The sequence below is a fragment of the Eptatretus burgeri genome, chromosome 1, assembly GCF_056783735.1.
Source record: "Eptatretus burgeri isolate ZD-2024b chromosome 1, Ebu_testis_v1, whole genome shotgun sequence".
Taxonomy (NCBI): Eukaryota; Metazoa; Chordata; class Myxini; order Myxiniformes; family Myxinidae; genus Eptatretus; species Eptatretus burgeri.
In genome coordinates this window covers 100374228-100384502 of record NC_140961.1, presented here as the reverse complement: position 1 = coordinate 100384502, position 10275 = coordinate 100374228, and the positions used below count along the sequence as shown (strand labels likewise).

The following is a 10275-nucleotide window of genomic DNA, read 5'->3' as shown; positions in this document are numbered from 1 at the left end:
CAGTACCAAACCATGCTGATTTCCACCCTGCAGTCACAGCAGGTTTCGCAGTATTTGCATAGTGACCTGAGTGACTGCATCCTTTTTCAAACTTGATTGACAGTTTGCTACAGGACTGATGTACCTATCTACAGAAAAGCTAAAATGGACTTTCAGAAATCTTTTGCGAAAGCAACTGTTGAACCGCCGGCAGATGATTCACAGGAGGATTTTACAACTGCCCCGGGTCGGGCATAGCCACCGCTGCCTACCTCGGCTCTCGACGCCGTATCATCGCAAGTATGGCGAGACCATCTCGAATCTTTGGATGCAGTCAGAACGGGTTATCTCGGCACACGTTACAACTGAAGATGATTTGAGAAGTGTGAATGTTCCTCCAGATCTGGGGGAAAAAAAAATCATTGGACTAAATCAACCACATGTGACTGATTTTACAAAGATAATATTTGGGAAAAACAGTTGTTCTTTTTCATTTTTGAACTACTGTACAACAAATTCCCTTGGGTTGAATGATCTGTTGAACAAGATGCTGTGCTCTGATTTCCCTGCCGTCACTTCCACTCAGAAACAAGCCAAGCTGAGGGAGGACTCGTTCACCAAAAACGGCATGTACAAAGTGGAAATGCTTCAAACATCGTGAAGAAATGGGATTCGTGGCAATGGACCTTTTGGAAAGTGATAAAAGCATATTTGAGAGGAACAGAAATTACAGCACAAATATTTCTGTCATTGTGAAGATACTTTCAAAGTTTGGCTTTCCGTTTCGTGGGGACAATGAGGGAATGGAAGCTAAAATGAAAGGGAATTTCATGGAATTTTGTGACTTATTTTCAAAGTGTGATAAAACTTTCAAGAAAATGCAGCCTAACCCTAACCTTTAATTTCAAAATGAAGTGCTACAGATCTGTGCAAATTTGGTTTGCAAAGAAATTATCCAGGTAGTAGAGTAAACAAAACCGGGTTTTTTTAATTATTTTTTTTTGCTATAATGGCCGATGAGGCCAGATCGTTGACGGAGAGGCTTTCAGTTTGTATGAGATTTGCAGAAAACCTCAACATCGGAGAAAGATTCCTGTGCTTTGTCAATTGCTCATCCTCCAAAAATGCAGAAGGCATTTGTACTGCCATAAAGAAAGCTTTGGAGACGTGGATTGTAGAATGTGCTGATAATTACCCAACGTTTTGATGATGCCCCCATTCCTTTCCTGTAGTAATTCTCTGCAGACCACTGTAATATATGAGAGTTGTACTCTCATATATGCTATAGTTCTAACTGTAGCATTTTTGCTGGGGCTGCACCCAGGACAGTTTGTAGCTCGGCTGAGATTCAAATCCAAGCTCGACAGCTTTGAGGCGAGTGTGCATACCTGTGGGTCATCCTGCCAGCCCACATTAAAGGAAGAACGGTATTTGCATTAAGACATTGTTTATAAATGTATGTATCAACATCTAGGAGACATCATTCATTAAGTGTTCAATTTTGTTTTTTCAATAATTTGTTGTTATGCGCAATGGTGTTATCTGATAACCTGCAAAACAAAAAATATGTCGTGCATATCGTGATGTTTGTAAGATCCAAATAAACAATAGTTGCCTTGGAAACAGTAATTTGGTGATTTCTACAATTTGACCAATCAAGTGTTTAATGTGATTGAATGTTGTGCATAACAAATTTGGTGGATAAATTTTCTATTTGCAGCCTAATTGGTGTTTTACATGTTTCGGATGGCCTTGTCCTTAATCTTTGACAAAGTTTGACCAAACCTTCCTCACATATACAGTACTACACATACATATAAATAAGCTGTCTAAACTTCAATTTGATATCTTGAAAAATTACTGAGGTATGGTAAGAATAATTCACAAAAAGCCCATTTGATTATAATTATTCCCGTGCTTTCGAAGAAAAGCAGGAATATTGTGATTGTCTCCACCATCGATCCGTCCGCCCGCATGTCCGTCTGTCTTACCCTGTAACTCCTCCTACACCGTTTGAAATAGGAACTTGAAACTTTGGGTTATAGTTGATATATTGTTACTGCTGTGGAAATTCGCAGACCACTATAAAGAACCTTAGATCAGTTATGACGATAAGTATATGTGTAGTTAGATTTCCCCACCGTTGTTTAAAGGGATTTCCCGTGTTCACCGGGCTGTGATCCTTTGAGTTATCCGTTTTTATTTTCTCTATCATTATTTTGGACCAATCATCCCCCAACAACCAAATCGCCACCACCAACATCATTCCCAAACAACTACAACTCAAACACCACCACCTTCGCCTCTTTACCTCCACAACTCCACCCCGCAAACATCGCTTCACTGCCATTCTCAAACGACGCCCACCAGCAACCAAATCGCCACCACCAACACCTTCCCAAACCACCACAGCAAACTCCCACCACCTTCACCTTTCTACCAAACGTCGTGCCATGGGTTGTGAAGGGATCCTCTCGAAGGAGAAATCGGATCAAGAATGATTCACGCCCACTTTTCTTCCATCCAATGGCTGAGCATCAGGTGGTGTAGCCCCGCCTTCGAACCCGCTGTGATCCACAAATTTGCATATGCGCTCCTCCCCTGGCCTATATAAGCGCGAGCACGGCGCAGCTTGAGGCAGTCAAGTCGGGTCTGGAGAGCGGCAGTCAAGTCGGGTCTGGAGAGTGGCAGTCTGGAGGGGTCAGAGAACCGGACGGAGCTCGAAGAGGCAGACGGCGGCAGTGTCGGTGGGGCAGAGTCGGGAGACGGAGCTCGAAGCAGACGGGAAAGGCAGACGGGGGCTGATCGACGGAGAGAGCTCACCGGCCACGCCAGGGGCATGAAGCCAGGCGCAGCTATGCTGACATCGCGGCTTGCCCGCCATCGCGCCACGAGGGCGCAGGTAAGACCCTTCGGTCTCGTGGACCTGGCCGCTCATCCAGGTTCCACACACATTTGGTCCACGAACCTGTCTGCCACCCTTGCCTTTGAGGGTGGCTTTTTCCTTTGCTTTTGTGTAAATGCATGTGGTGGCGCCGTCTTGTAAGTAAAACTGTTTAAGTGTGCGTGTGAAATAAAGACACTTTATTCGGTTGTAACTCTGCCTTTGCTTGCTTTCACTGTATACATGCCTGAATTACTGTATGGCTGTAAAATACGTGCTTGTCTGAGTGTGCAATAAATGTGCTTGTTGAACTGTTCCCCGTTTCGTTGCGTCCTTTCCCTTGTTTGAAAGTTCCATCTTGCATCACAGAAGGAATTGGTGGAGGGGTGTAAGCACCCGGTAAATAATCACATCCATAGGGGCCGGCGATAACACCGCTCGGTTATCACTGAAGCACGGAACGGACCGCTTAAGCGGTTCGTGTCCTAGGCCAGCCAGCGGCGAGGTACGATCGCCCGGTTAACTATCCGCGCAGGTACTTAGGTAGGTCGAGTTTGGCGAAAGACCCTATCCTGCGCGGTTGGCCGATTGGCACGATTGTGGTGGGGTCGAAAGACCCACCCGTGACTAGCTTCTGGCGGTAGTTCCAAGGAGGGTCACGACTGAATTGTCCGTTCCAGTGGGCGACGCGGTCGCGATTTGAGTTACGTGACCGATCGCACGCCGGGCAGACCGAAATTCGTAACAATATGTATGGGGAAGTGCACAACACTCGGATTTTTGATATGACCCCTAGGGGCCGGGCCAGAGGGGTTGGGGTCTTGGGGGTCGATTTTAAAAGAAAATTGCCTTGTAGCTTTTTAAGTCAAACATATTCATGAATTATATATTTAACAACTTTTTTTTAAACACATGATGATCAGAGGGTGCTTGCGGGGGAGGGGGTGCTTTGCGGATAGGGGGTCAAAATAGCTCCTCCTACACCGTTTGAGATAGGAACTTGAAAATTTGGGACATAGTAGATATATGTATGGGGAAGTGCACAACATTGTCGGATTTTTGATATAACCCCTAGGGGCCAGGCCAGAAGGGGTGGGGTCATGGGGGCTGATTTAAAAAGAAAAAAACTAGCGTTAATGGGACAAAGGAGTGCGTGCGGGAATATGCGATGGTGTGCCATCGACAACGTAGTTCTAGTTGGGTGAAATTGTTGCTATGGAAACCACTGACATGTCAAAAAGGTTAATTCCATTGTTCTGATTTTTGATGAACCAGGTCTGTGACCCAATATGCAAACCCTGTTCAAATTTTAAGTCAATTGGATGAAAATTTATGATTTTATGTGACCTTGACCTGTGAGCTTTTGACATCAAAAACAATATGCTTCTAGGTTTTGATTGGTGAACCAATTTAGTGACCCAATATGCAATTTCTGTTCAACTTATCAGAGTAGCCACCCTCGAGGTGGCTGGAGATTTCGCATTACTTGCTGAAAAATGTATATTCTCCAGATTGCAAGATGATTAGATGTTTTTGTGGTTTGTGTCTAAAGGGGTCTCATGGGTCTAAAGGGTCTAAGGGGTGTTAAGGTCAAAAGGGTGTCACTCTAAGTGGTCCAAAGGGTATATAATGGTCTATAATTGCCTCAAGGGGTCTAAAGATCAAAAGGGTATTTTTCAATTGTAGTTTGGGTCTAAAGGGGTCTAATGGGTCTCAAGGTCTAAGAGTCTAGTGGTCTTCAGGAGTCGAAAGGGTCTAAATGGTCTTAAGGGGTCTAAAAGGGCCTTAAGGGGTCTAAAAGGGTCAAGGCATCGAAGCAGTCTATAGGGCCAAGGGTTCGAAGGTCTAAAGGGTCTTAAAAGGTTTAGAAGGTATATTCCAACATCAGATACAGGCATAAAGGGTCTAACAGGGTTGATAGGGTCTTGGGGTTATAAAGGGTATAATGGAGGTCTTTGGGTTCTAAAATGTCTAATGGGGTCTTTAGGGGGTAAAAAAGGTATTATGGGTCGTAAGGGTTTGAAAGGGTCTAACATGGTCCATCGGGTCTTTAGGAATCTAAAGGTTATTGCAGTGTCTGTAGGGTCTACGAGGTCTTAGGGGTCTCAAGTGTCTAAGGGTTCTAAAGGATCTTAGGAGTCTTAAAGGGTCGAAAATGGATAAAGGGTCGAAGCGGTGCTGAAGGTAAATGGATCTTAGTGGTCTCAGAGGGTATAAAATGGTTTAAAGTGTATGTTTCAACTGTAATTAAGGTCTAAAGGGTCTAAGGAGTCCAAAGAGGTCCAAAGACTTCCGGTTCTGGGTTTGGCGCGTCGGCCGGTCTCCTTCACAGCTCTCTGCTGATGATCTCAAAGTTAAGTTTCCGGTCGTTATCTGTCCCGTTTTAACTGTTTATTTTCTCACCTACATGATTGTTACTGTGTGTTCCTAGTTCGGTTTTGTTTCAAAAATCGTGCTATTTTGTGAGATTTCGTCGAACTTGTCTTTCCCGGTGCTTGAGGCCTATCCTTGAGGCTTGAGGCCTACCAGTTCCCCTCGGTGTACAATCGTGTTTATTTGTTTTTTTCTCCCCATTATCTTCAATCTTTATCTTTCCCAATTTCCTGACGTCCCCATTCCCTCCCATTTCATCACTCTTTCTTACCTTAAATCCAAAAAAAAATCAAAAGAAAATGCTACCTTTCTCTGATTCTTCTTCTTGTTGTTCCTCATCTCTTCCTCTCCTCTTCTATTTCCTCTTCTTCTTCTTCCTCGATTTTTTTCTACAACACTTCCATGACCTAATCTGTTGAAATCTCTCTCAAACATTAATAATAATCACAAAAACGATGTCTTATAATGCTTCATCTTCCACTTTGACTCGTGTGGTACTCTTTACAGTATCATAATGCACTAACCTGCTATTTAAACAGACTGCTCTCAATTCGACCTTTCCTTCATACCTTGCCTAAAAAATCCAACTGTCACAACGTTTCTTCTCTCCATTCCCTGAATTCGCCTTTGTTGCATCCATCAAGAATTGTGTTTAATTGCATAACTGACCTAAAACTTTTAAAAACCCGAGTTTGCTATGAATGTTCACTTTCCATCAACCAATCTTTTTTTCCAACTTCAGTGCCAACTCACCCCCCTCACCCCTCACTCTCACTCTCAAAGCAACCATCCCACTCTTCTCCCTCCAAGCCTCCCTCTCACTTCTCTCAAAAACTCCCCCCTCGCCTTTCTCCCACCATTCATCCCCTCACTCATCCTTCTCAAAGTTTCCCCCCCCTCCCATCCACAAAGCTGCCTCCTTCCACTGCCCTCTCACCTCCATCTCATCACTCCACCTCCTCAAATCCTCAACTGCCTTCTTCCCCCTCTCTTGTCCCCCTCTCCCCAGCTCCACAGAGCCTTTTCTCCTCCTCATTCAGCCCCCTCCATTAGCTATACTGCAATCCCCCACACTCTTTCACCAACCCAGCTTACCTCCCCCCTCGTCCCTTGTCCTAACCTCCCCTTCCCCCCCCCCCCCCCCCCCGCACCAAAATCCTCCTCCCCTACCTCTTCATTAAAAGTGTGGACCTCAAATATCTGGGGCCTTCGCTCAAACCTTTCAGATCTTTCCATACAGGTTGCCACTGACAAACCAGACATAATCTGTCTAACAGAAACCTTCTTCCCCCAAGACGTGTCTGACTCCCAAGTATCTCTCCCTGGTTACTCCCTCCTCCGGTATGACAGACCTGAGCCTCGTCCTGGTGGAGGAGTTGCTCTCTTCATCAAAGACTCTATTCCTCACTCTCCGTGCACTGCCCTCACTCCCCCACACCCTCAGGAATACGTCTTGCTACGGCTTTCCCTCCACTCCCACCTCTTGATTATATGTGTACTGTACCGTCCACCTCACAGTGATGACTCCATCTACACCTCACTATCCGAAAACATGGACCATCTTCTATCTTCTCATCCAAACTCTCTCTTCCTCATATGTGGTGACTTCAATTGTCATCATGCCAGTTGGCTCGGTGTGGGTACCTCTCTCACCTGTCATGGCACCTCAGCAAAAGCTTTCTGCGACTCATTGGGACTGACTCAATCGGTCAACTTCCTGACCCGGATCTCAACCAATGGTACTCCATCTCTTCTGGATCTGATTTTGACAAATTTCCCTGACAATATCTGCTGCTCTTCCTCCGCTGCAATTGGTTCTTCTGACCACGTCCTTGTTAAAGTGGACATCTCTCTGGCTGTTATCAGAGAACCACCTCACCGCCGTCGAGTCTGGCATTTCACTCAAGCCGACTGGCAGGGTCTCCGAGCAGCCATCAAACTTATATACTGGTCTCCTTTCGCTACTTTCTCCAACATCAACTCATCCTGGAAATTCTTTCAAAGAAACTTGCTCTTCCTCATGCACAGATTTATCCCCCTCTCGTCTTCAGTTATCCTACCCTTCCTCCCGCCCTTGGATCACTGAAGCTTGTGGCGAGGCAGTTGTCCTGAAACAACTTGCCTTTGCCTCATGGAAAGCAAACCCAACTGAGGGCAATCTCAGTTCCTTCCATAAAGCTATGAACAAGTGTGTATCTACCCTCAGGAGAGCCAGAAAACAACATCTTCCTAATCTCAAGTCTGATCTCTCAAACCTCTCTCCCTCCTCAAAATCCTGGTGGCATCTAATCAAATCTGTTTCTGGTGTATGTTCCCCCTCCATCCCCTCCCTTACCTCAAATGGCCGCACTGCTGACACCGCACGTGGAAAAGCTGAATGCCTAAACTCGGTGTTTGCAGCTAAATCTTTTGTCCAAATCCCATCACTTTCTCTACCCACCTTACCCAGTCGCACCCAACTGTCCCTGGACTCTGTGTTCTTTTCTCCTGACAAGGTGGAGAGCCTGCTGTCAAACGTCGACTCAGATTCTGCAACAGGTCCAGATGGCATCAGCCTACATGTCCTCAAAGCCTGCTCTTCTGCTCTTGCTCACCCTCTCTCTGTTCTATTCACCCTCTCATCTGCTCAAGGTCATTTTCCATCTGCTTGGAAATCAGCAAACACCGCCCTCCATAAAAAAGGTGCAAAAACAGATCCCTGCAACTGCAGACCAATCATCCTTCTCCCAATCATCAACAAGGTTATGGAATCTATCATTGCTTCAGACATTAAATCTTTCCTCTTCTCCAATAGCTTGATTTCCGATCATCAATTTGGTTTCAGACCAGGTCACTCTACACTTGATATGCTGCTTCTGCTCTCCCAACAATGGATGGAGGTCCTCAATGCCAGACAGGAAATCCGAGCCGTATCCCTGGACATATCACGTGCTTTTGACACTGTCTGGCACCCTGCCCTACTCACCAAACTCTCTTCCCATGGTATCCAAGGCCATCTCCACTCATGGCTCGCAGACTTCCTCTTCTGTCGTAGTCAACGTGTGGCCCTAAATGGAGTTATTTCATCCCCTCTTCCTGTGCAGGCTGGAGATCCTCAAGGTAGCGTTCTGCGCCCTGTTCTTTTTCTGGTTTTCATCAATGATCTCTCCAACTCTGAAAAATGCTCTAAATCTTTTTGCTGATGACTCCACCCTCCGCCGTACCATCTGTCATCCCTCAGACCGGCAAGCAGCAACTTCTTCGCTCACTGCAGATCTGGATAAAATCACAAACTGGTCCAACACGTGGAACATGTCTTTCAATCCGGACAAATCTCACACTCTCACTATGTCTCTTCGAAAGGACCATTTAGAAAACCCCCCCATCCACTTTCTCAACAATCTCCTGAAAGAAGTCCTTTCTTTCAAGCTTCTGGATCTCAATATCTGCCATGACCTTTCCTGGGAAAGCCCCATTTCAAACCTCGCCTCCAAAGCCAGTCGCCGACTGGGAATCCTCCGTCGTGCAAAGTCCTTCCTCGGCCCACCTTAGCTCCTGACCACTTACAAAGCTTTTGTCCGCAGCCTGATGGAGTACTGATCTCCCCTCTGGGCTGGTGCTCCTGCCTCTCACCTTTCTCTGCTTCATGCTGTGGAAACCAAGGCTTTTCGGATCATTGGCATCTCCCGCAATGAGGCTGAGTTTTTGGGCCTCTCACTCTCTCACCGCAGGCTGGTCGGTGGTCTTTCTGTCTTCTACCGTCTCCTCTCCAGCCTTGCCCCCCCCCCCACTGCTCCCTCTGCGATTTGTTCCCACCACATTTCCACAAGGCGCTTAAGGTCCGCTAACAACCCCCTTCTGGTAAAACTACCAAAATCACGAATCACTGCTCACCTTCACTCTTTCATTCCTCTTTTTTCCCGCCTTTGGAATAAACTCCCTCACTCTATTCATTCCCATTCTTCCCTCCAGGCCTTCAAAACAGCTGTTCACCACCACCTCTTATCATCCCCCATTCAACTCCTCGATCTTTTCTACCCCCAATAATCCACCCAAGCTCACCTCCTTCAAATTCCCTGCTTTCCTTCCTGAAAGTCCCTGTAATGTCCATATTCTCTTCCCCATGTTCCCCGTCCCATCCCTCTCCCTTCCACAGATCTCATAATGTCTCTGTTACCCACTGTTTTGTCCTTCCCACTGTCTCCCTTCTTGTCTCATGCCCCCCTCCCCTTGCTGTGCGTTGTGTGTTAGCTCTACCCGAGCCTCAACAAGGTATACAAAAAAAAGCGTACAAACAGTCAAATGGGTCTCAAGGTCTCAGCGTCGTGGGGTCTAAGTGGTTTAAAGGGTGTAAAGGTCTTCAGGATCAGTCGAAGGGGTCTAAAAGAGTTTAAGGGATCGAAAGTATCTAAATAGCGTCAAAAAGGTGAAGGGGTCTAAAGGGTGTAAAGAAGGTCGAAAGGGTCTTAAAAGGTCTAAAATTGTCTAATGGGGTCTAAAAGGTCTGATGGGTCGGAAAGGTGTTAGGGCGTTAAATAGGTCGAAATGGTATGTTCCAATCGTCTGTAATTAATAGACATAGTCAAGGGACAGCACTCTCATTGAGGCCTCTCCCTGCGAGACACCGGGTTACAGTTTATGGCTGGTTTCAAAGCCAGGATGGACAGCTCAGACTATAAGTTGCATACCTCAATGTCATCTTGCCAGCCCTTGGGCTGCCACAAAGAGGATCAAAATAGCATCAAATTTCAGTGCAATGAAACAAACAAATGGTGACAGGTAAAAAAAAATTCATTTCGCATTGCTTTCGGAACATGGCTTTGGAGCGATTACAATACTCGCAGAATAACATTTGCTTATTATTGGGTCGCCGAAATAGGTGACCCTTATTGTCAGTAATACTGTCTGTTTGTTTGGATGTTTGTTTGGATGTTTGTTCGTTTGTCATCAGCATAATTGGTAGTAAATGTGGGCGGATTTTGACCAAACTCGGGTGGTAGGTACATCTTATGACCTCGTGCTTTGGAAATTGTGATGGTTGCTAGGGACGCTTTGGTTCC

The 10275-nt window shown here is 45.9% G+C and overlaps 1 long non-coding RNA gene across 1 annotated transcript in view; it reads right to left on the bottom strand.

The window, feature by feature from the left end:
- Positions 1-5630, bottom strand: part of LOC147035055 (uncharacterized) — a 12165-nt gene extending 6535 nt beyond the window's left edge. Inside the window, exons 1-2 of the long non-coding RNA XR_015061200.1 lie at positions 5543-5630; positions 252-382 (exon numbers count right to left, since the gene is read on the bottom strand). This is a non-coding gene — a long non-coding RNA (uncharacterized LOC147035055). The remainder of the gene's footprint in view (positions 1-251; positions 383-5542) is intronic.
- Positions 5631-10275: the final 4645 nt, after the last annotated feature.